At 36.4% G+C, this 25,993-nt stretch overlaps 1 long non-coding RNA gene across 1 annotated transcript in view; it reads right to left on the bottom strand.

Moving 5' to 3' along the window:
- Positions 1 to 9,911: 9,911 nt before the first annotated feature.
- Positions 9,912 to 25,993, bottom strand: part of LOC112629732 — a 50,116-nt gene continuing 34,034 nt past the window's right edge. Inside the window, exon 3 of the long non-coding RNA XR_003120747.1 lies at positions 9,912 to 10,045. This is a non-coding gene — a long non-coding RNA (uncharacterized LOC112629732). The remainder of the gene's footprint in view (positions 10,046 to 25,993) is intronic.

Raw genomic sequence — 25,993 nt, 5'->3', positions numbered from 1 at the left:
ATATCAACCTGTCACTGTCCTTGGACAGAGCAGAGGTTGTCAAGAAAGCTTAGTGTAAACAAGATCAACAACAAGGATCTGGAATCAGGAGCAGGAAGAATTTTCTACAATCCTATAAAAAGAACTACCGACCTGGGGTGTGACTAGAGATTACCTAGTAAGCACGTATTCATCAAGAAATTTGTCCCCATGTCAAGGCACAGAATAGTCATTTTAAGGATGGTGAACAATTTTGTCATTAGTAACACCCCAAATACTTACTGAAGTCTAACTATATGAATGACTTTGTTGGCACTGAGTGTATAATGATATCATAAGACCCAGTCTGTGCTTTCCTGAGGATATCACTACATTTTTTAAGGTAAAATTCATAGGTAAACAGGAAAATAATTTTTCTAGGTGGCACAAAATTTCCAGGTATCAGAGAAAAATCAATTTTACAGAAGTACTAAGATGAGATGGGCGTTTTAAGAGTCTACAACTGATATAATTAAGGACATTATAGGATAATAAAACAGAAATTTTCTTGATTCTTATACATTTTGGCCTAATTTACTTAACACTGTGCCCACTTAGAATCCCACTTCGGTTCAGTTTTGCTTCATCCAAATGAAGGAGGTGAACCTCTCATTTGCAAGAATACTAGTTGAGACACGGAGTTTAGATTTATTGCTCTGAAGGAAGTCCAGAGTCTTTGTTCATCTTTAAAAAGTACAACTTTACCAAACTTATATCAAAATTTCCAAAAGAGAATAAAGCCGTTTCTCTGTATAATTTCCCCTGATAATCCCGTTAGCTTGTGTTAGGGTTAGAGTTTGGGTTAGGTAAGGATTGGAATTCATGTTGCCCCACATTTTCCTGATTTACAAATAGAGGTTGCCAAAATAAAGACATATGCTCATTCCAGGAAGACTTCCTCTTTGTTTCATTTAATTGCCTACATATTTTGTCCTCAACAACCCCAGGGTGAAATGATATAATCCACCCTCATTCAAGATGCATTCACTCTCACCTGGACTAATGCATCCTCCTTGTAACTGGTCTTCCTCTTGCCATTCTGGCACGCTTATAATCCTGTTCTACACAACATTCAGAAGGGTCTTTAGCAATGAAACTTAGTCTATATTACCCACCTGCTTAAGATGCTCCTTTTCACAGCCCACTAGAGCTTTATGATGGTTTCCCCAACTTCTATCCATCCCTTAATGTTGACCGAGAACACATACCCACAAACTAACCACTTTTTCTTTACCGTGCCTTCTAAGGTCATAACTGTCTAAGAAAGAGACTTGCTCTCCGTTGCTTGTCCATAAAACACTCTAGTAAGAGATATTTGCATCTTCAGTTCTTTCTTTTCCTTCAGGCCTCAGCTTGAACATCCCAGAGGCTTTTTCTGATTATTCAACTTCTCTACTATCTACCTCCTCAAGCATAACAATGCACCCCACCTCCACTGCCTGGTCACTCTCTACCACATGACTGTTTTATTTCTTTTAAAAATGATTATAGTGTTAATATGTTTACCTTATTATTTTATTTGCTTCTTTTTTTTTTATTTTCTCTACCCCTACCTTCAATTAGAAATGCATCAGGAAAACAAGACTATGTTTAATGTTCACATTTATGTGACAGTGCACTTAAGATATAGTCCCTACTCTTAAGAAAGATATGTAGTAAAGAAAATAGGGAATACACCTAAATAGGTATGAAAGACAAGTGCAAGAAGTACTATAAGTGAAGGTGAGCCACAGATTGGAAGAGGTCAAGGGAAGACAACTTCTAGTTACAATTAATAAGGAAAGCATTGTGATCGAGGTGATTCTTTAATTGACAAAGGATCTGGGATTGAGGGTGATTTTAGGTGACTATTCCACTCAGGCTAAAGCATAGGCAAATATTTTTCAAGACATATAGAAAATGAACCCCAAGCTGCCATCCAAGAATGATGGAACAGAGACCAGGTGACGCAGCCAAGGCCCTCCAAAGAATTTTATTATTTCTTTCATTATGTGGCAAAAATATTTCCCATCATTCAAACTAAGAAATTCAAGGCAGTTTTTCTTAAAGATTTGAAAACAGTAAATAAATAACTTATTTTAAATAATTATATTGCCTGGCACGGTGACTCATGCCTGTAATTCCAGCACTTTGGTAGGCCAAGGCAGGTGAATCACCTGAAGTCAGGAGTTCAAGATCAGCCTGGCCAACATGGTGAAACCCTGACTCTACTAAAAGTACAAAAATTAGCCAGGCGTGATGGTGTGCACCTGTAATCCCAGCTACTCAGGAGGCTGAGGCGGGAGAATCACTTGAACCCGGGAGGCAGAGGTTACAGTGAGCGGAGAACGCGCCACTGTACTCCAGCCTGGGGGACAGAGTAAGACTCTGTCTCAAAATAACAACAACAACAACAACAAACACAATAACAACAACAAAACAACCCGTTGGCAGGGCACGGTGGTTCACACCTGTAATCCCAGCACTTTGGGAGGCCGAGGTAGGCAGATTGCCTGAGTTCAGGAGTTCAAAATAATTTGGGCAACATGGTGAAACCCTGTCTCTACTAAAATATATATTTAAAAAAAAAAAAAAAGGAAAGAAAAATTAGCTGGGCGTGGTAGTGGGCACCTGTAATCCCATCTATCTGGGAGGCTGAGGAAAGAGAATTGCTTGAACCCGGGAGGCAGAGGTTGCAGTGAACCAAGATCCGGCCACTGTACTCCAGCCTGGGTGACAGAGTGAGACTCTCTTTCAAAAAAAAAAAAGCAAAAATAAATTATATTCTTCTGTAAAAGGAGCATATTCACATAGCTTATGTATAGCATATAATCAAATACTTGGCTACCTATAATAAACCATGCTTTACTTCCCTTGGACAGGAGATTTTTGCTTAAATAATAGAAGAGATAATCTCAAAGAATCTTAAATCCAATGTTTCTTCTTCCCAATTATTGTCTCCTCAATGACAAGATACACACTATTTTTGAATATATAAACAAACTAACTGTCTAAAATAAAAAAAAAAAAAACAGCTGTGACTGTAGATGCAAAAGTCCTGGAAATTATTCTTTGTTACCAAAAATGGTACTCTCTTCTCCCAGGTGATATTTAAGCCCGCGAGCACCCCAATCACTCACTCCCTGTTCCTCACCCAGATATTTGCTCTTGTAATAGTCTTGTTCTTCTTACAGCAACACAATTCTCTCCAACAACCTCCTATATCCTTATAGGCAATGGGCTGTGTCCATCCCTATTAACACAAAGGATACAGTGAAATAGATCTTGAGGTACCATGTAGTGCAAAGCCCAGGAAAGAGGTTTTGACTATGACATGGCCCTAGTTGCTTATGAGCACTGTCCGATAAATCACCCAGTTAGACCCCTACTGCCACTTGGCTTCTGTGCTGCTGTAGTCTGATCTTTTTCAAAGCAAAGTCCACCCAGCCATTAAAATAAATAAGGAGACCATTACTGACTTTCAATCTCTTCACAGAAAAATAAGTTAAGAACAACCACACACAAACACATATATACATAACACACTCCAAGACTAGTGTCACTGAAGATTTCATCAGCTGTCTGACAAGAAGATATTTAATTAACTCTCCTACCTGTCTCTCCCTGCATGATACAAACAAATCAAGGAGCTTTGGAAGAATAATTAATTCAAGATGTAAAAGCAGTGTCAGATTAAAAAAAAAAAAAGAGAGAGAGACGGAAGCAGGAGGATTCTGGAGTGCTTAATTTTCATTAAATAGCACCCTTGCTAAGAATTTTGCCACCAAGCATGCCTCTGAGGTCAGGACTTAGCATGTCCTGATCCACCAAATGTATACAATAAACCTGAGGGTCCTAACAGAGGGCCACATCAGAAGGTGAAAGTATGCCTTTGGAAATGAGTGCATCCAGAGTATTAAAGTAGCTCTCCAATCTCATCTTTGGAAGTGTGTAGGTTGGGAGTTCTCAATGGTGAGGGTGGGTGGTGGCTCACACCTGTAATCCCAGCACTTTAGGAGACTGAGGTTGGCAGATCACCTGAAGTTGGGAGTTCAAGACCAGCCTGACCAACATGGTGAAACCCAATCTCTACTAAAAATACAAAATTAGTCGAGCGTGGTGGCACATGCCTGTAATCCCAGCTACTCAGGAGGCTTAGGCAGGAGAATGGCTGGAACCCGGGACGTAGAGGTTGCAGTGAGCCGAGATCACATCACTGCACTCTAGCCTAGGCAACAGGAGCGAAACTCTATCTCAAAAAAATTTAAAAAATAAAAAAAAGTCAACTATATCCTGGCTGGGTACGGTGGCTCATGCCTGTAATCCCAGTGTTTTGGGAGGCTGAGGTGGGAGCATCACTTGAGGCCAGGAGTTCACAGCTGCAGTGAGTTGTGATTGTGCCCCTGTACTCCATCCAGCCTGGGTGAAAGAGCAAGACTCAATCTCAAAAAAAAAAAAAAAAAAATTATTTCCCTTCTGTCAACTTATGGGTGCAGAGGAACTCTAGCCTCTCCTCCTATATATAACCACCCCTACCCAATGGGAAGAGATGTAACTTTCTTAATTGATGAATTTGGAAGAAGTGCTTGAGTGTTCTTGGTTCTGCTCTTCCTGCTCTCCACTTTGGGGCTGATCTTGTCAACAAGAAACTTCCATTTTCTGATAGACAGTTCCTCACAAGCGAACTTTGATTTTCCTGTTTTTCCTGTCATGGGAATGAAGCATGAACAAGATCAGTGTATCACAGGTATTACATCACTTTCTCCAGATTTGCACTGTTTTGTAGTAATGAAGCTACTATTTTGTTCTCTATCTCTCTGGTGTCTCCTTCTCTCAGTGATTTTGGAATTTGGAAAAGGAGGATGGATGTATTTATTGATACCACAACACCTCTTTCACCTTGTGGAAGGAATGTTTAGATACCTGTTATGATTTAAATGTGTCCTCCAGAGTTCAGGTGCTGGAAACTTCATCCCCAATGCAACAGTGTTGGGAGGTGTGGCCTGATAGGCATTTAGGTCCTGAGGGATCTACCCTCATGCAGAGATTAATGCTGATTATGAAAGAACAAAGTCTGTGGTATTCCTTTACAGAAACACAAAATGAACAAAGACAATACCATAAAGATAATTTCAATGATTTTCTGTTTTCTTTTGCTACATTAATAGAGTCTTACTAACTTTTTGACTTCAGGCAAACCAGGATAAAATTAAAAGGAACAGTCACACAATCAGAAATTGTTCTTTTTAATATGTTTTGATTTGAAGTTATGAAAGTTAGAAAATGGTCTTAGGAAAGAATTCTCAAATGGAGGGATGTGGGTCAGGAAACCCTACATGCATTTACAAGAAATGTAAGACTGAGAACAAACTGTCATTTACTTACTATAGCCTCTGTCTACTACATTTTCATTAATAACAGTTTGAAGAAATTTACATATTTTTAAAAAGTAGCCACACTTGCCAGGCTTTCTGCAAGGAGAGTCATTTGCTTCCCTGGTTACATCTTTAACACTAGTTGGTTCTGCATACACTGAAAACAATCCTGTTCCTGGTGGCCTCAGGCCCTCTCTTCTGACTCTGATTTTCCTCTTCCAAAACTTCTTGATTAGCTGACTGTGCAGATCCCTTATGTCAGGTCAAGTTTTGTCCAGCTCTTTCTTCCCAATACACTTGGTGCTTTCAGCCATCTCCTGATTTTCAAGCGTTATCAGTCAGAGGCTTTTTCTTCCTCTTTGTATACCAGACATGTACAGTCAATAATAACCTCCTCCTAACATTGATACCTCAAACACTTCTGGATATCAGCCTAGGCGCTCTACAAATTTGGAAGGATTAGTGACTACTTTTGCTATATACCCAACACTTTAAAAATGTTATGATACTTATATCAATACAAAAGTACATAGGCACAAGGTTATTCACTGCAGCATTCTTTGTAAATGCAAAATATTAGAAACAACCCAAGTGCCATACATAGAAGAGTGTTTGAATAAACTAAAGTATAGCCACACAATAGAGAAGTATGCAGCAATAAAAAAAAATAAGAAGATATCTTATTAAGTAAGATGGATGAATTTCTTGGATGTATTGTTAAGTAAAAAAAATCAAAACACATATAAATATCTACGGTATGCTACTTCTACTTAAGAGAGAGGAATACAAGAAAATATATATATACCTGATAATATATGCAAAAATAAATACAGGAAAGATAAACCAGAGACTAATGACATAACGTACCTAGGTGGGGAAGATGACATTAAGGTAAAAAGGATGAGTAAACGAAAATGGGATAAAAGGATTGGCAGGAGTCATACTTTGCTGAGTACAACTTTTGTGATAGCTTTGACCTGTAGAACATATCAAAAAAATGAATGAATGAAATTTACTCATTGCTGGAGAAATCATATAACCATATGTGTGTGTATATGTGTGTGTGTGTATATTATATATAGCCATGTGTATATGTGCATGTGCATATGTATGTGTTTGTATTATACACATATTTCCTAAGAGTATTTATTGCAAGCACCTAGAAGCAATAATATCTTAGTAGGCATCAGCTCACCTAGCATCTAGATATTGATTTCTAAATGCAATTTCCCAATAAAAAAACTAGGACTCCTTGGAGAAATAGTTGATTCCAAAGTTGAGCAGGAAAAGTACAAGTTAAGCATGGAATTTTTGTGGTTCCAGAAAGTCAACAACTACTCAGAAAATGATGGGACCATGTTCAAACAACTCAGAGTCTAATTTGACATACCTCTCAATGGTCAAATCTAGGAAGAGTCAAGCAAAGAATATACACTGATGGAAAGAGATTATAACCCATACAATAAAATAGATATATATGAGTCCATATTGATGGAAGTAAACAATTAAATAAATAGATAGGGAAGAAGAGATAGCTCTTCTTTACAGTAAAATTCCAATTAATTTGCAGGAATAATGAATAACAAGTGACCATTAGGTAATCAACACATATGGATTGCAGGCAGGAATCATGGGTAGATAATAAAATTAGTAAACAGAAGTATGAGAAAAGGGATACTTTTATGGTCACAAAATATCTCACCATAAGACATTCATTACAAGGAATAAATGGTTGCCTTACAGTGATAAAATCTGGCAGGCCTATCTTCATCAAGTGATCAAAATTAATATCACTAATAACAAGCCATAACATCATGTTCTCACTGTTTTGTTGTACTGAGGAGGACTCATCACACAATCATCACAATGCTACACATTGGGCTGCATTCTTGACAGAAATGTGTAATCTTAACCTAATTATAAAAATAAATCAGCCAAGTCCAAATGGAAGGAGACTCTAAAAGATAAATTGTTAGTACTATACAAGACAAAAGTGTTAAGGTCATGAATGACAAAGAAAGACTGAGAAACTACCACAGACTGGAAATCACTAAACAGACTTGAAAACTAAATGCACTACCAAATTTGGAATTGGATCTTGGACCAGAAAAAAGGACATTAATAAGAAAATTGATGAAATTTGTATAATACACATACATTAGTTAACAATCTCTAAATTTGAACGATATCAATGCTAGCTTCCAGGTTTTGATAATTGTAGTATGGCTATAGAAGGTGTTAACATCAGGAGAAGCTGGATGAAGAAAATTTGTGTTACTTTTACAACTCTCTAGTAAGTCTAATATTATTTCAAAACAAAATTCTAAAAAATTCTATACTTCATCCTCTCATTAACATTATTATGTAGATATTACTACCCCCACTTCATAAATGAAGAAACTAACCCAAAGAGAAAGCACCAACATTAAGATTGCTAAACAAGTGAGATGCTGGATCCAAGTTTATTTGACTACTACTATGAACAGGTATTTTCAATATACTACACTGCTAAATCTTTCCTTGGTTATTTAATTCTAAGATTAGATGGGCTCTGTGTCATCTCTTTTACTTATGGTACAGACAATAGTAATAAAATATTCCTGCTTTAGATAGACAACACAGGCCAAGAATAATTGTGTGATATTACAACAAATTGAAGAGTGATTGAGGACATGAACACTTCCAAATACACCTAGAATTAAAACCAACCTACCAAATTCATCAGAGAAAACAGTAATATCTCTGGACTCTTTATGCTCTATATTAGATGACAAATTCTTTTAGTGCAAGGGCAGTCACTTAATGTAGAGTATAAAGATGCTGTTGTTTATCTTATCTTCAACACCTAACATTTTTCAGGGAACTACTATATAGCAGACCTCATGCTTAGAGCTTTATATACAGTGTTGCATTTCTTCTTTGCAACCTTCCATGAGTTAGGAACCAACATAATCTCCATTATCTCAGGAAGATATATCATGGGCTAGGTATCTTGCCTGGTAGGAAATTTAGATCCAGACTTTCCATCTGACTACAGAGCCCATGCTCTTCCCAACTGCACATAATACTCAGTGTAAATGGAGTGTAAGTGCATTTAACTGTAGTATGTTGTTCTCTTCTTCATTTGGTATCTTTGAAAACTCAGTGTGCTTCTAGGACACACTTATGACTGCTGGTTTCTTGAAAAGGTCAGGCAGTGTCCCTGAAGGTGCATTTTTCCATCACACACCATGCAAGCATATCTCTTCCAGCTCTGTCATTTATTGTTATGGATTTCCTATATTTTCAATTATGTTCTTTTTTTTCAGCAGATTAAATCAGATTTGAGGACAATAAAGGGTTAATGAAATGATCTTGGTGTAATTACTCATTATAAAACATCTCCCTCTTGGTTGAGGCCTTATTTGGAGAGAAAAAAAAAAACCCTCCTGGGGCAGCAGCAACAAAGGAAGCTGATAAAGGAAGGAAGAGTCGCCTGTTCTTTAGTGAGTTTTATTGCAAATGGAAAAAACATGTTACTTGTCAAAGGCGTTATTAGGAAACTCACTGAAAGATAAAAAGTGGAACCAAAAAAAAGAAACCCCTTCAAAAAGAAAAAAATAATAATAACAGCCTGCTTTGCTTCTTCTCATTGCTCAGGAATGTTTGTATTTGCTTGTTTAAAATGACAGTTTGAAATGTAAGATGGAAAATGACTGGTTGACACGAGCCTTTGTTTTCTACTCTGTGCCTATTGTACCTGCATGCACTGTATATGTATAAATCTTGCTAACCCTCCCTCCTCCCCTCTCCAAAGTGTCTGGATAATGACACGATTGGAATGCTTAGTACTCAAAGTTGTATCTTAATTGAAAGAGAAAGAAAAGGAAAACATTAAAAAAGACAGCAATAATAAATATCTGGGGTTGTCTTTTACCTAAAGTGAAATGGATTTACTCTATACTTAATCTTTATTACCTAGTCATTCTGTGGAAGGTGTTTTGGTTGATGCCTGGCTTTTTTTTTTTTTTTTTCTACAGCAAAAAGCATTTATATAACTCAAGCTGTTAAAATCATGGATAGGAATGCCAAGGTTTTGAGGTTTTGCCTCCCTCCGGTGTGGAAGCATGGTACATCGCCATCTACGAACCTGAAGTCATCAAATCCCCTTTTCCAGTGATTCACTGGTGCTAAATGAAGCTAAATAAAAAAGCAAAGATCAAAGCAGAAAATCTCAAGAGATCTGTGTGCTTCATATTTTAGACAGCTTCCTACATGAAACTACTAAGGAGTAGATGGCAGAAAAACATTGGATTCCAGTTCTATCTCAGCCCTCATCTGGTTTGAACACTAGAAAAGCTTCTCGCTAACACCTTTACCATGAGTCTCATTGCATTTTAGTTTTTAGTTGTATAGGTGTCTTCCTAAAAAGCAAAGTTAATCATGGCATTTCCCCATACAAAAGAATATTTTAATTACCTCAAAACAAAGAATAAAATTAAAATTGTTCAGATAGACATTTAAGGCCCTTCACAACTGTAGCCTTTTCTAGAGTCTTACCACTTGTTTGTCATCTTTGTCATCTTTGACAGGCTTTGAAAAGTGGAATAGGAGGGACAGTAGCCTCTGACAGGGCTTGGTAGATTACTAGGTGAGTCAATATGATTCTTTCCCTGGAGTTTGTGTTAGGAAATCTGGAGGAGAATCATCAAATTGTTAACAGAAAAGTAAGTGGACAGATATAGAGATAGATTTGAATTAATAGTAAAGAGTTAGAATAAAAATTGAGAAGCTTTGCTGCAGATATTTCTAGAGCTGTTTAGGATTCAAACGACTGACTTGTCCAAGCTCAGAGACTAGTTTTGCTACTGTTTCTGCTCCTTCTTAGCTTGGATGCTTTGCTTTGCCTGGCTTCCCTTGAAATCTATGCATATGGCTGAAATCCTTGTTTACTTATCTACATGTCTATCCTTAAAATAAACTCTACATAGTTTAAGATAGCCACAGTTGATCCTTGAACAACAACAAGGTCAGGGTTGCTGAACCCCACACCCTGTGCAGTCAAAAATCTGCATATAACTTTTGACTCCCCAAACACTTAACTACTAATAGTCTATTGTTGACTGGAAACCTTATTGATTACATAAACAGTCAATTGACACATATTTTATATATGTATTATATCCTATATTCTTACAGTAAAGTAAGCTAGAGAATATCAGAATGTTATTAAGAAAATCATAAAGTAGAGAAAATATATTTACTATTTATTAACCGGAAGTGGATCATCATAAAGGTCTTCATCCTTGTGATGAAGGTTGAGTAGGCTGAGGAGGAGGAGGAAGGGGAGGGGATGGTCTTGCTGTTTCAGAAGTGGCAGAAGAAGAAGACAATCTGTGTAAGTGGGCCCTTGTAGTTCAAATCTGTTTTGTTCAAAGGTCAACTGCATAGTGAGCTTATCATTCCCAAACATCACCAGCACGACCAAATTAAGCTCTGCCAACAGGAATGAAACGGTAGATTGGCCCTAAACTAACTTCACCTGGAAAATACTAACTCTTTTTTAAAGTTCTGGGTCTGATATCATGTCCCTTGTAAAACCACATTGCCCCACAGAAAGCTTGGTTCTACACTGTTTCCCCACATATTTTGCTTCTATCTCTGTTACAGCAGGTAGGGAGTTCCTTGGGCTGCCCCAGCACACCACCACTTACTAATTGGAGACAGAGGACATTTCTCTTCTCACACTTTTTAGGTCTGAACTCCAAAATCAGTGTTGGTAGGACTACGCTCCCTCTGAAGGCTCTAGGCAGGAATACTTTATTGTTCCTTTTGGTTTCTAGGGATTCCTGGTATTCTTTAGATTGGGAAGCATAGCCCCAGTCTCTGCCTGTCTTCACGTGGCCTTCTTCCCTTATCTTTGTGTGTTTCCTATTCTGTCATTCTTTTTTATTATTATTATACTTTAAGTTCTAGGGTACATGTGCACAACGTGCAGGTTTGTTACATATGTATACATGTGCCATGTTACTGTGCTGCACCCATTAACTCGTCATTTATATTAGGTATATCTCCTAATGCTATCCCTCCCACCCCTCCCCACAATACAACCCAGTGTGTGATATTCCCCTTCCTGTGTCCAAGTGATCTCGTTGTTCATTTCCCACCTATGAGTGAGAACATGTGGTATTTGGTTTACTGTTCTTGCGATAGTTTGCTGAGAATGATGGTTTCCAGCTACATCCATGTCCCTACAAAGGACACGAACTCATCCTTTTTTGTGGCTGCATAGTATTCCACGGTGTGTATGTGCCACATTTTCTTAATCCAGTCTGTCACTGATGGACATTTGGGTTGGTTCCAAGTCTTTGCTATTGTGAATAGTGCTGCAATATACATACGTGTGCATGTGTCTTTATAGCAGCATGATTTATAATCCTTTGGATATATACCCAGTAATGGGATGGCTGGGTCAAATGTTATTTCTAATTCTAGATCCTTGAGGAATCGCCATACTGTTTTCCACAATGGTTGAAATAGTTTACAATCCCACCAACAGTGTAAAAGTGTTCCTACTTCTCCACATCCTCTCCAGCACCTGTTGTTTCCTGATTTTTTAATGATCACCATTCTAACTGGTGTGAGATGGTATCTCATTGTGGTTTCGACTTGCATTTCTCTGATGGCGAGTGATGATGCACATTTTTTCATGTGTCTGTTGGCTGTATGAATGTCTTCTTTTGAGAAGTGGCTGTTCATATCCTTTGCCCACTTTTTGATGGGATTGTTTGTTTTTTTCTTGTAAATTTGATTGAGTTCTCTGTAGGTTCTGGATATGATTCCTTTGTCAGATGAGTAGATTGCGAAAATGTTCTCCCATTCTATAGGTTGCCTGTTCACTCTGATGGTAGTTTCTTTTGCTGTGCAGAGGCTCTTTAGTTTAATGAGATCCCATTTGTCAATTTTGGCTTTTGTTGCCGTTGCTTTTGGTGTTTTAGACATGAAGTCCTTGTCCATGCCTATCTCCTGAATGGTATTACCTAGGTTTTCTTCTAGGGTTTTTATGGTTTTAGGTCTAACATTTAAGTCTCTAATCCATCTTGAATTAATTTTTGTATAAGGAATAAGGACAGGATCCAGTTTCAGCTTTCAACTTATGGCTAGCCAATTTTCCCAGCACCATTTATTAAATAGGGAATGCTTTCCCCATTTCTTGTTTTTGTCAGGTTTGTCAAAGATCAGATGGTTGTGGATGTGTGGTATTATTTTTGAGGGCTCTGTTCTGTTTCATTGGTCTATATCTCTGTTTTGGTACCAGTACCATGCTGTTTCAGTTACTGTAGCCTTGTAGTATAGCTTGAAGTCAGGTAGCGTGATGCTTCCAGCTTTGTTCTTTTGGCTTAGGATTTTCTTGGCAATGCAGGGTCATTCTTGGTTCCATATGAACTTTAAAGCAGTTTTTTCCAATTCTGTGAAGAAACTCATTGGTAGCTTAATGGGAATGGCATTGAATCTATGAATTACCTTGGGCAGTATGGCCATTTTCACAATGATTCTTCCTATCCATAAGAATGGTATGTTCTTCCATTTGTTTGTGTCCTCTTTTATTTCACTGAGCAGTGGTTTGTAGTTCTCCTTGAAGAGGTCCTTTTCGTCCCTTGTAAGTTGGATTCCTGAGTATTTTATTCTCTTTGAGGCTATTGTGAATGGGAGTTCATTCATGATTTGGCTCTCTGTCTGTTACTGGTGTATAAGAAAGTTTGTGATTTTTGCACATCGATTTTGTGTTCTGAGACTTTGCTGAATTTACTTATCAGCTTAAGGAGATTTTGGGCTGAGACAATGGGGTTTTCTAAATATACAATCATGCCATCTGCAAACAGGGACAATTTGACTTCTTCTTTTCCTAACTGAATACTCTTTATTTCTTTCTCTTGCCTGATTGCCCTAGCCAGAACTTCCAACACTATGTTGAATAGGAGAGGTGAGAGAGGGCATCTTGTGCCAGTTTTCAAAGGGAATGCTTCCAGTTTTTGCCCATTCAGTATGATATTGGCTGTGGGTTTGTCTTAAATAGCTCATATTATTTTGAGATACATACCACCAATATCAAATTTATTGAGAGTTTTTAGCATGAAGGGCTGTTGAATTTTGTCAAAGGCCTTCTCTGCATCTATTGAGATAATCACGTGGTTTTTGTCTTTGGTTCTGTTTATATGCTGGATTACATTTATTGATTTGTGTAGGTTGAACCAACCTTGCATCTCTGGGATGAAGCCCACTTGATCATGGTGGATAAGCTTTTTGGTGTGCTGCTGGATTCGGTTTTCCAGTATTTTACTGAGGAGTTTTGCATCAATGTTCATCAGGGATATTGGTCTAATATTCTCTTTGTTTGTTGTATCTCTGCCAGGCTTTGGTATCAACAGGTACCAGCCATTGCAAAAACATGTCAAAATGTAAAGTCCGTCTATGCTAGGAAGAAACTGCATCAACTAGTGAGCAAAATAACCAGCTAATATCATAATGACAGGATCAAGTTCACACATAACAATGTTAACCTTAAATGTAGATGGATTAATGGTCCAATTAAAAGACATAGACTGGCAAACTGGATAAAGAGTCAAGATCCATCAGTTTGCTGTATTCAGGAGACCCATCTCACATGCAGAGACACACATAGGCTCAAAATAAAGGGATGGAGGAAGATCTACCAAGCAAATGGAAAACAAAAAACAGCAGGGGTTGCAATCCTAGTCTCTGATAAAACAAACTTTAAACCATCAAAGATCAAAAGAGACAAAGAAGGCCATTACACAATGGTAAAGGGATCAATACATCAGGAAGAGCTAACTATCCTAAATATATATGCACCCAATACAGGAGCACCCAGATTCATAAAGCAAGTCCTTAGAGACTTACAAAGAGACTTAGACTCCCATACAATAATAATGGGAGACTTTAACACCCCACTGTCAACATTAGACAGATCAACGAGATAGAAAGTTAACAAGGATATCCAGGAATTGAACTCAACTCTGCACCAAGCAGACCTAATAGACATTTACAGAACTCTCCACCCCAAATCAACAGAATATACATTCTTCTCAGCACCACATCGCACTTATTCCAAAATTGACCACAGAGTTGGAAGTAAAGCACTCTTCAGCAAATGTAAAAGAACAGAAATTTTAACAAACTGTCTCTCAGACCACAGTGCAATCAAACCAGAACTCAGGACTAAGAAACTCAATCAAAACCGCTCAACTACATGGAAACTGAACAACCTGCTCCTGAATGACTACTGGGTACATAATGAAATGAAGGCAGAAACAAAGATGTTCTTTGAAACCAATGAGAAAAAGGATACAACATACCAGAATCTCTGGAACACATTTAAAGCAGTGTGTAGAGGGAAATTTATAGCACTAAATGCCCACAAGAGAAAGCAGGAAAGATCTAAAATTGACACCCTAACATCACAATTAAAAGAACTAGAGAAGCAAGAGCAAACACATTCAAAAGCTAGCAGAAGGCAAGAAATAACTAAGATCAGAGCAGAACTGAAGGAGATAGAGACCCAAAAAACCCTCCAAAAAAATCAATGAATCCAGGAGCTGGTTTTTTGAAAAGATCAACAAACTTGATAGACTGCTAGCAAGACTAATAAAGAAGAAAAGAGAGAAGAATCAAATAGACACAATAAAAAATGATAAAGGGGATATCACCACCGACCCCACAGAAATACAGACTACCATCAGAGAATACTATAAACACCTCTATGCAAATAAACTAGAAAACCTAGAAGAAATGGATAATTTCCTGGAAACTTACACTCTCCCAAGACTAAATCAGGAAGAAGTTGAATCCGTGAATAGACCAATAGCAGGCTCTGAAATTGAGGCAATAATTAATAGCCTACAAACCAAAAAAAGTCCAGGACCAGATGGATTCACAGCTGCATTCTACCAGAGGTACAAGGAGGAGTTGGTACCATTCCTTCTGAAACTATTCCAATCAATAAAAAAGGAGGGAATCCTCCCTAACTCATTTTACGAAGCCAACATCATCCTATTCTGTCTTTTTAAAGTGCATTCATCATTGAATTTAGGCACCGTCAAAACCAAAAAGATCTCATATGAAGATCCTGAATTAAGTACATCAGCAAACATTCTTATTTCAAATAAAGTCACATCCTGTTGATATTGGTGATCATATCTTTGGGGGACCACAATTCAACCTAATACAGATCAGTTATTACATTATTTTATAATTCACTTGGCTTTTCTTTGAGACTACAGTCCCTCAACTGCAAGACTCACCGCTTACTTTTTTATATCCTGGTATTTAGCAGTATCTGGCACATAGTTGAAATTCAATGAATAACACATTGAATAGACACACGAATAAAAATACTAAGCATTTCTCTCTATATTTCTAGGCTTTACTTTCCTAATATTTAAAATGAAAGCCTTACTTTATTTTTAGCCACTTTTAGCATTTGATTAGTAGAACAAACAGGCAGAACACTAAAGTTTGGACCTCTCGACCTTCCAGAAAGTCTTTCTGGAAAGATCGTCCCTTACAGTCTTTGATAATTTAAAATAACTAGCTCTGAAAATAAGTCTTTTTTTTAAAAAGGTTATTCTATGCAATGCTTGCTTTGGAGGTAAACCTACATACAGGATTAGCATTAAGTATATACTTAATGCCCTTATGGAGACACATCTATTTTATAAGTCAAAAAACTGGGACTATGAACAGATAGGTAAGAACATCTTTATGGCAATAAAGTAAAATAATATTTTAAATCAATCATAATTGATACTATTCTGTACAGCCCAGATTACTCCTTCAGAACTGAGACAAACATTTCACGCACATCTGGGAGTAGCTGTGCAGATGACCGTGCACAGATGAGTCACTTTCAATGCCCTCTGTGGAAGAGAACTTTCTTGCCTAAATCATGATCTTCACTGGGGCCAAAGTTCAACCAATGGCAGGTCAATTGTGGGGAACCATAACGGGTTTAAAGACCCAGCCCCCATTCCACTAGGATAGGATGCTTCTGAAGGGCCACCTTGGCACCAGAGATCTAATGGGATCAACATTTCAGTTAAAATTCTCCTTTGGCTTAATCCTATTTCCAGACAGGCATCAGTCCTGAGGGCACCCTCCAATAATTTTGGGTACACGTCTCTGTCCTAGAGTCTCTTTCCCTTGGGCCTACACCTAAGGTACCACACCTGTTCCAGAAGATAATTTAGCATATATTCTGTTTAACTTTAGTCTTTTTAAATTTAGTTTTTAGTTTTTTAAACTGAGACATTGTAATTGTTCATATCGAGGGGGTAAAATTTGATGTTTCAATGCATATCTATGTTGTACAATGATCAGAATTTATTTGTGCTATCTACTTGCAACTTTGTACCCATTGACCAACCTCTTTCCATCCTCTCCCTAACCTGTCCCCTTGCAAGTCTCTGGTAACTACTCTTGTACTCTCTGTTTCTATTCTTTCTTTCTTTCTTTCTTTCTTTCTTTCTTTCTTTCTTTCTTTCTTTCTTTCTTTCTTTCTTTCTTTCTTTCTCTTTCTTTCTTTCTTTCTTTCTTTTTCTTTCTTTCTCTTTCTTTATTTCTCTTTCTTTCTTTCTTTCTTTCTTTTAATTCCATGTATGAGTGAGATCAAGCACTATTTGTCTTTCTGTGTCTAGCTTATTTCACTTAACTTGATGTCCTCCAGGTTCATCCATGTAGTCACAAATGACAAGACTTCATTCTTTTCTATGGCTGAATAGTATTCACACACACACACACACACACACACACACACACACACACCCTTTTCTCCACATTCTTACTGACATTTATTTTCTTTTGTGTTTTGGATAATCGTCATTCTACCTAAAGTGAAGTGGTACTTCGTTGTGAATTTGATTTGCATTTCCCTGATGATGTTAAGCATTTTAAAAACATCCCCGTCGGTGATTTTTTTTTTTTTTTTTTTTTTTTTAGAAATGTCTGTTAAGGTCTTTTTCTCATTTTTAAATCAAGTTGCTTGTCTTTTTGCTGTCTAATTGAGTTTCTTATGTAGTCTGGATATTAATACTTTGTTAGATGTATAATTCGTAAGCATTTTATTTTATTCTGTAGGTTTTCTCTTCTCTCTGTTAATAGCTTCATTCGTTGTACTTTTTAGTTTTATGTAATCTCATTTGTTTATTTTTGTGCTTTTGAGGTCTTGTTTAAAATATCCTTGCTCAGCCAATGTCATGCAACCTTTCCTCTGTAGTTTCTTCTAGTAGTTTCATAATTTTCCATCTTACATTTAAGTCTTTATTCCATTTTGAGTTGGTTTTTCTATATGGTGACAGATAGGGGTCTACTCTCATTCTTCTGCATGTAGATATCCAATTTTTCCAGCGCTGTTTATTGAAAATACTAGCTTTTCTACAATCTGTGTTCTTAGAAACTTTGTTGAAAATCAGTTTGCTGAAGATCTATGAATTTACTTCTGGGTTTTCTATTCTGTTCCACTGACCCATATCTGTGTGTGTGTGTGTGTGTGTGTGTGTGTGTGTGTGTGTGTGTGTGTGTTTGAGACAGAGTCTCACTCTGTCACCCAGGCTGGCGTACAGTGGCGTAGACTTGGCTCACTGCAAGCTCCACCTCCCAGGTTCAAACCATTCTCCTGCCTCAGCTCCCGGAGTATCTGAGACTACACGCGCCCGCCACCACGCCCAGCTAATTTTTTGTATTTTTAGTAGAGACTGGATTTCACCATGTTAGCCAGGATGGTCTTGATCTCCTGACCTCGTGATCCACCCTCCTCGGCCTCCGAAAGTGCTGGGATTACAGGCGTGAGCCACCGCGCCTGGACTCCATGTCTGTTTTTATGCCATGGTTATTATATATTGGTAGTATATTTTAAAGTCAGGTAGTTTGATGTCTCCAGCTTTGTTCCTTTTTGCTGAGGATAGCTTTGGCTGCTCAGAGTCTTTCGTGGTTTTATATAAATTTTAGAATTTTTTTTTTTCTATTTCTGTGAAGAGTGTTCTTAGAATTTTGATAGGGCTTGCATTATATTTGTAGATCTTTTGGTGTAGTTTTAACTACCATTATATTGGCTATTTTAACAATACTAATTGTTTCAATCCATTTCTGTGGGACATCTTTCCATGTTTTTCTGTCTTTTTAAATTTCTTGCATTAATGTTTAATAGTTTTCGGTGTAGAAATCTTTAACCTGTTTATTTCTAGGTAGCTTATTTTTTGTGGCTATTGTAAATGAAATTATTATTATTTATTTATTTTTCAGATAGCTCACTGTTGGCATATAATGAATTTGGTATTTTGATTTTGTATCCTGCAACTTATCTGAATTTGTTTATTAGTTCTAACAGTTTAGTTGTTGTTGAAATCCTTAGTGTTTTCTCATATAAAATCATGTCATTTGCAAAAGGGACAATTTGACTTCCTCTTCCCAATTTGGATGAATATATATATATTTTTTTCTCTCTCTCTCACAGCTAATTTCTCTGGCCAGCACTTCCAATACTATGTTGAATAGCAGTGGTAAAAGTGGGCATTCTCATTTGTTCTTGATCTCAGAGGAAATGTGTTCACCTTTTCTCCATTCACAGTTAAGTTAACTTAATTCACAGTTAAGATGTTAACTGTGAGTGTGGCATATATAGTCTTTACTGTGTTGAAGTACACACCTTTTATGCCTAATTTGTTATAATTTTTATCATGAAGGGATATTGAGTTTTGTCAAGGGACTTTTTTGCATCTATTGAAATAAACATATAATTTTTATCTTTCTCTCTACTAATGTGGTCCATCACATTTATCAATTTCTGTAAATCATCCTTGCATCCCTGCGATGACTCCCAGTTGATCATAGTGAATGATCTCTTTAATGTGATAATGGCTTTGGTTTGCTAGTGTCTTGTTGGGAATTTTTGAATCTGAGGTCATCAGAGCTACTGGCCTATACATTTTTGTTTTGTTTAGTTGTGTGTGTGTGTGTTTGTGTCCTTTTCTGGTTTTGCAGACAGGGTAATCCCAGCCTCATGAATAAGTTTGGAAGTATTCCTTCTTCCTCAATTTTTTGGAATAGTTTATGGATCATTGATATTATTATTATTTGGATATTTAATAGAGTTCAGCAGTGAAGTCATCATATCCTGAGCTTTTCTTTGATAAAAGACTTTTTATTAGATTCAGTTTCCTCACTCATTACTGGTCTGTTTAGATTTCTGTTTCCCTATAATTTAATCTTCATAGGTTGTATATATCCAGGAGTTTATCCATTTCTTCTGTTATTAAATGATTTGACATTTAGGTTTCTATAATAGTCTTTTATGATTCATTGTATTTCTGTGATATCAATTGTAATGTCTCCTTTTAAACTGTTTTTGAGTATTCTTTCATTTTTTCTTAATTAATCTACGTAAAGGTTTGTTAATATTGTTTATCTTTTCAATAAACCAACTCTTCATTTTGTTTAGTCTTTATTTTATTTATTTCTACTCTGAGTTTTAGCATTTCTTTCTTCTACCAATTTTGTGTTTAGTTTGAGCTTGTTTTTCTGGTTCCTTGAGTTGAATCATTAGCTTATTTATTATAAATCTTTCTTCTTTTTTGATGTAGGCATTTATTGTTATACATTTTCTACTTAGAATTGTTTTTGCTGTGGCCCGTAGATTTGGTATGATGTGTTTCCATTCTTGTTTGTCTCAAATTTTTCAATTTTTAAAAAATGTATTAACTCCTTGATCTTTCAGAAGTATGTTGTGTAATTTTTATGTTTTCATAAAGTTTAGAAAGTTTTATTTATTGTTAATTTATATAGTTTAACATCATTGTGATTGGAGAAGATACCTGATATTATCTCTGTCTTATTAAATTTAAGACTTGTTTTGTGGCATAAAATGTGATCTATCCTGGAGAATGTTCCATATGCAGTTGAGAAAAACAAGTATTCTGATGCTGTTGGATGAAATGTCCTGAATGTTCTGTAAATGTCTGTTAGGTTCATTTTCTCTATCATATGATTTATATCTAATATTTCTTTGTCTATTTTTTTGTGAACAGATGACCTGTTCATTGTTGAAAGTTAGGTGGTAAAGTCTCATACTTTTGTGATATTGCTGTCCTTCTCTCTGCTTAGGTCTATTAATATTTGCTTTAGTAGCTGAGTGCCTCAGTGTTGGGTGCACATTTATTTATAATTGTTATAGTCTCTTCTTGAATTGATGTCTTTACCATTATATAATGACTTCTATGTCTCTTTATACAATATTTGACTTAAAGTCTAATTTACCTAATATAAAGGTGGCTACTCTTTTTTCTCTTTTGGTTTCCATTTGTATGAAATGTCTTTTTTCATTTCTTCACATTCAGTTTGTTTGTCTGTAACAGTGAGATGAATCTCTTACAGGCATCATATAGTTGGGTCTTCTGTCTTTTTGTTTGTTTTTGTTGCTGTTTTTATCCATTCAGCTACTCTATATATTTTTATTTGAGAATTTGGTCCACTTACATTCCAGGTTATTATTGATAGATAAGAACTTGAGGATTTACTCCTTCCTTTTTGTTAATTTTTTTCTGAATATTTTGTAGATCCTTTGTTTCTTTCTTCCTCTCTTTATTTTTTATTCTGTGGTTTGGTGGTTTTCTGTCATGCTGAGCCTTGTTTTCTTTTTTGGATTATTTGTATATCTGCTACAATTTGTTTCTTTGTGGTTACCATAAAGATAACATAAAAAGTCTTGTGGTTGTAATAACCTATTTTAAGTTGAGAGCAATTTAACTTTGGTGACATAAAAATACTCTAGACATTTTCTCTCCTCTCTACAATTTATATTTTTGTTGTCTTAATTTACTCTGTTAAAAATCTATTATGTGTTCCTTAGCTGCTAATGATACCTTACTGTTTTTGACTATTTTGACTTGAACCTTCCATACTAAAGGATTGAGAGATTTACATTACACTGTTACATCACTGGGGTATTCTGAGTTCAATTTATGGATTTACTTCTACTGGCAACTTTTCTATTTTATTGTATTTTCATGATGGCAATTATTGTCCTTTTGTTTCCAGTTGTAGCACTCTCTTAAGCAGTTCTTGTAAGGCTGATTTAGTAGTCATAAATTTTCTCAGATTATATTTGTCTGGGGAAGTCTTTCTTCTATATTTCTGAAGTATAGCTTTGTTGAAAGTAGTATTCTTAGTTGACAGTTTTTTATTCTTTCAGAATTTGAATATATTGTTTTATTCTCTCCTGGCCTGCAAGGTTTCTGCTGAGAAGTCTGCAGGTAGTCTAATAGAGATTCCCTTCTATGTGACTTGATGCTATTCTCTTTCATGTTTTAGAATTCTCTCCGTTTTGAATTTGGTAGTGAGTATAAAATGCCTTCAAGCAGTTCCTTTTGGGTTAAATGTAATTGGGGACCTTTGAGTTTTCTGAATCTGGATGATCATATCTCTCCCCATATTTGGGAAGAGTTCAGCTATTATTTTATCAAATAGGTTTTCTGTGCCTTTATCCCTCTCTTCTCCCACTGTAACTCCTGTTTATTTTATGGTGTCTCATGAGTCCTGTAGGCATCCTTTAGTTTTTATTACTTTTATTTATTTTTAATATTCTGAGTGGGTTATTTCAAAACTACCTAACTTCAACTTTAAACACTTTTTTCTTCTGCTTCTGCTTGATCTATTCTGTTGTTGAAGCACTCAGTTGTGTTTTTCATTTTATTTACTGCATTATTTAGCCCCAAGGTGTCTGCTTAATTCTTTTTTATAATTATGACTGTTGATATTCATTCAGACCATGAATTGTTTTCTTAATTTCATTGAATTATTTGTGTGTATTTCCTTGTATTTTGATGAGTTTCCTTATGATCATTATTTTAAATTAATTTTCAGGCATTTTGTTAGTGTTCTTTTCTTCGGGGTCTGTTACTGGAGACTTATTGTGTTCTTTGGAGGTGTCATGTTTCCTTGATTATTCATGTTTCTTGTGTCCTTACATTGATATCTGCATATCTGTTGGAATAAAAACTTTTTACAATTTTATGCAGTACCTTTAAAAAATTTACCTATTTATTTAATTTAGAATGGGATTTTGCTCTGTTACCCAGGTTGCAGTGCAGTGGTGTGATCTTTATGGAGTAGCTTTTATGAGAAGGCTCTTTGCTGTAGATGGGTTCTGGGGTTTTATTTGGTTATGTTGCATTCAGTTTGGTTTTGAGTAGACTCAGTAGCATAATGCAGTCTCTTTAGCTGTAATCTGTGTCAACATCTTTTGTGTCAGCAATGTCTGCAATTGCCTCAGTGGCCTAGGCTGTGAGAATTTGTGATGACAGTGCTATGGTTATCTTATGCTGAGGACCAGCTTGGCATGTATGGGCACAGCTAGGCAGGTATCTGTCTCTCTGAAGAGATGAGGCTGCTGTTGGGTCACCTTTCATGCTGGGTGACTCTGCAGTGGTCTGTCAGTGGGACATGGTCACTGCAGGACCAGCTGTTGGGGCAGATGTGAGTATGTATGGGAATGATGTGACCAGGCAGCTATACTGCAGTCTTCTTTGGGGGACAAATTGCAACAATACTGTGTTTTGTTGTACAGCTGCACTGTCCAATATGGTAAGCACTAGCCAAATACAACTAAACAAATTTTAATTAAATGTAATTGAATAAAATTAACAATTCAATTCTTCATCCACATTACCCAAATGTGACTAGTTACAGTAATATTGAACATCACAGATATATAACATTTTCATCATCACCACAAAAATTTCTACTGGGTGGTGTCTTAGTCTGCTTGGGCTATCATAACAAAATACCATAGACTGGTGACTTAAACAGCAGAAATTTATTTCTCACAGTTCCAGAGGCAAGATCCCTCTTCTTGGCTTGAGGACTGCTGCTTTCTTGAGTCTACACATGGAGGAGAAATAGAGAGAAAGTCAGCTCTCTGGTGTGTCTTCTTATAAAGGTACTAATCTCATCATGAGAGCCGCACTCTTATAAAACTAATAACATCTCAAAAGACTAATTTCCAAGTACCTTCACATTGGAGGTTAGAGCTTTACTATGTGAATGTCATGGCAACACAATTCAGTTCACAGTCGTCATTGATATGTTAGGGTACAGAATCATTTTACTTACACTTCTCAGTCTTTCCTCCATTCCTAACTTAACCAAGAACCATTTCCATAGTCTTTGATAGATGAGAGAATAGAAATGTAGGAACCAGGGTATCTTGTTTCCTTATATATATAGTGTTCTGTTGATCCTCTCCAATTGCTTTTTGGAAAGGAATGCTGATGCCTATGGCCTGGGGGAACATGCACAGTCACTGCCTTGTATGCTGGGCATCTTTCCCTACGCGTATGGACATTCCCCCCAATTCTTCAGAATGTGACTTCTGTGAAAAGCAACCAGTGGTATTTTAGAAATCTCTGGGGGAAAAAAAAAGAAAACATAAAGTGAAGGGGCTCATTGGAAGACCTAAAATTATAAATACTGTAGAGATATGTATGGAAAATGAGATGGAGATAAGAAAGAAACAATGCACTAAGTTGCTTTTAGTGACAAACTTCTCATCTATTTCAGTGGGAACTGGAAAGTATGAGGCATAAGGTACTAGATTTGAATCTTGCCTCTGTCATGTATACTCTATATAACCCTGAGTCATTTCCTTTGTGTCTTTGAGCCTCACTGCTTTGCTTGCACAATAGATCTAAATTATATTCTGATAATTAAATAAGAAAATATGTAAATTCAATTTTACCTTTTACCTAATATAGTGTAAGCTGGCACCAAATATTTGTTCTTTCTTCATCGTATTCCATAAGGTTCCACAGGGTATAATTTTGTTAGACATTGTTTTTAGACATGGCTTCCATTTACTTTTGTTTACCTTTATTCGAAAGTATAAACAGTGAATTGTATACTATCATGGCCTGAATTAGACTGAAATAATGCAGTATGAGAAGATGGCTTGAATTTGGGCTCTGAAATCAGTTAGATTCAGCTCTGAATCCCAGTTCCATAACTTACTTTATTTGTAACCTTTGGCAAGTTTGACTCTCTAAGTCTCAGTTTCTTCATTTATAATATAAAGATAATAATTGTAGTACTTGTTCTTTGGCTATTGCTAAAATAAGACAAAATAATGTGTGTATAGTGTTTATCTAGATGTCTGACCAATAAAGTGAAAGAAGTGGAATATAGAAAGGGAGAACGAAGAGAGAAGATGAGCGTTTGAAAGTCATAGAAAACTTTAGAGTAAAATCATTTCCATGGCTTCAAACTTCCTTTGTCCCACTTCATTCCTAAGAAGTGGAGGCAGTGTGCCACAGGAGAAGGAACACGGGTTCAGGGGATTATATTCATTTTCTAGAGCTGCAATAACAAAGTATCATGGACTGAGTGTATTAAAACAATGGACTTTTAAAAATCTCACTACTTGTTTTGTCCTTGTGTGTCTGTCTCTGTGTCCCTTGTTGTCTTCTTATAAAGATACCAGTCATATTGCATTAATGGTCCACCCTACTCCATTATGACCTCATCTTAATTAATTAATCTAACTCATTTACAATGAATCTATTTATTTTCTTTTTTTTTTTTTTTCTTTTGAGGCAGAGTTTTGCTCTTGTTGTCCAGGCTGGAGTGCAATGGCACGATCTCAGCTCACTTCAACCTCCACCTCCCAGGTTGAAGTGACTCTCCTGCCTCAGCTTCCCGAGTAGCTGGGATTATAGGCATGAGCCACCGCACCCTGCCAATGAACCTATTTCCATATGAGTTCACATTCTCAGGCACTGGGGATTAGGACATCAACATCTGTTTTTGGGAAGCACAGTTTAACCCATAACAAGGGCCAAAATTCCTGGGTACAAATTGCATATCACCTTCATCAACCTCTAGCTGTGTTCATTGAGTCTAATTTTAACCAAATCTCCCTTCCTTCTTCTCTGAATTAGGAATTGTAATACCCATTTAACTGGTTTATTGTAAAGAGTAAATGAAATATTTGATATCTGTTGTTATGTATATCAGGTACCCCAAAACTTTGGTGAACAAATATACACATAATTATTCACCCATGGAAATCCATATGTGTATGTTTAGCAATATATTCTGATTATATAAAATGTAATTGAAAGTACTGGAATAAAAAAGGTTATTCTGGTTCAGAGAATTTTTTCATATTCTAGTTTTTGTCCAAGTGAATTGTTTTAGAAACTATATCAGAACTCTGTTCTGATCACATTGTTTCATAATTCTCAGTAGAAGAAAAAAACAAAAGTAAGCAAAATTAAAAATTCTACAAGCTCAATTTTGGAGTCGTAATACTCATACAGCTTGTTATCATTTTTAGTTGACAATTTAGCCCTATTCAAGTCCCCAGTAATTATTACAGTCCTCTTGGTTTGTGTAAAGGATGAGTGGTTTTCCTGTTATAGAGTGGTTATTTATTTGCTCTATTACTTAGAGAGACTTGTGGGTGTAGCAGTAAATTGAAATCAGAATGATAATTTAAAATGTCCTCTTTGTTGTTGATTCATCTTCTGCTTCCAATGAACTGTGACAAGCTCAGCAAACCCATTCATGCCTACTACACT

Source organism: Theropithecus gelada, chromosome 8 (genome assembly GCF_003255815.1).
Source record: "Theropithecus gelada isolate Dixy chromosome 8, Tgel_1.0, whole genome shotgun sequence".
In the NCBI taxonomy this organism is placed as follows: Eukaryota; Metazoa; Chordata; class Mammalia; order Primates; family Cercopithecidae; genus Theropithecus; species Theropithecus gelada.
This window is presented reverse-complemented; position numbering and strand designations above follow the sequence as displayed.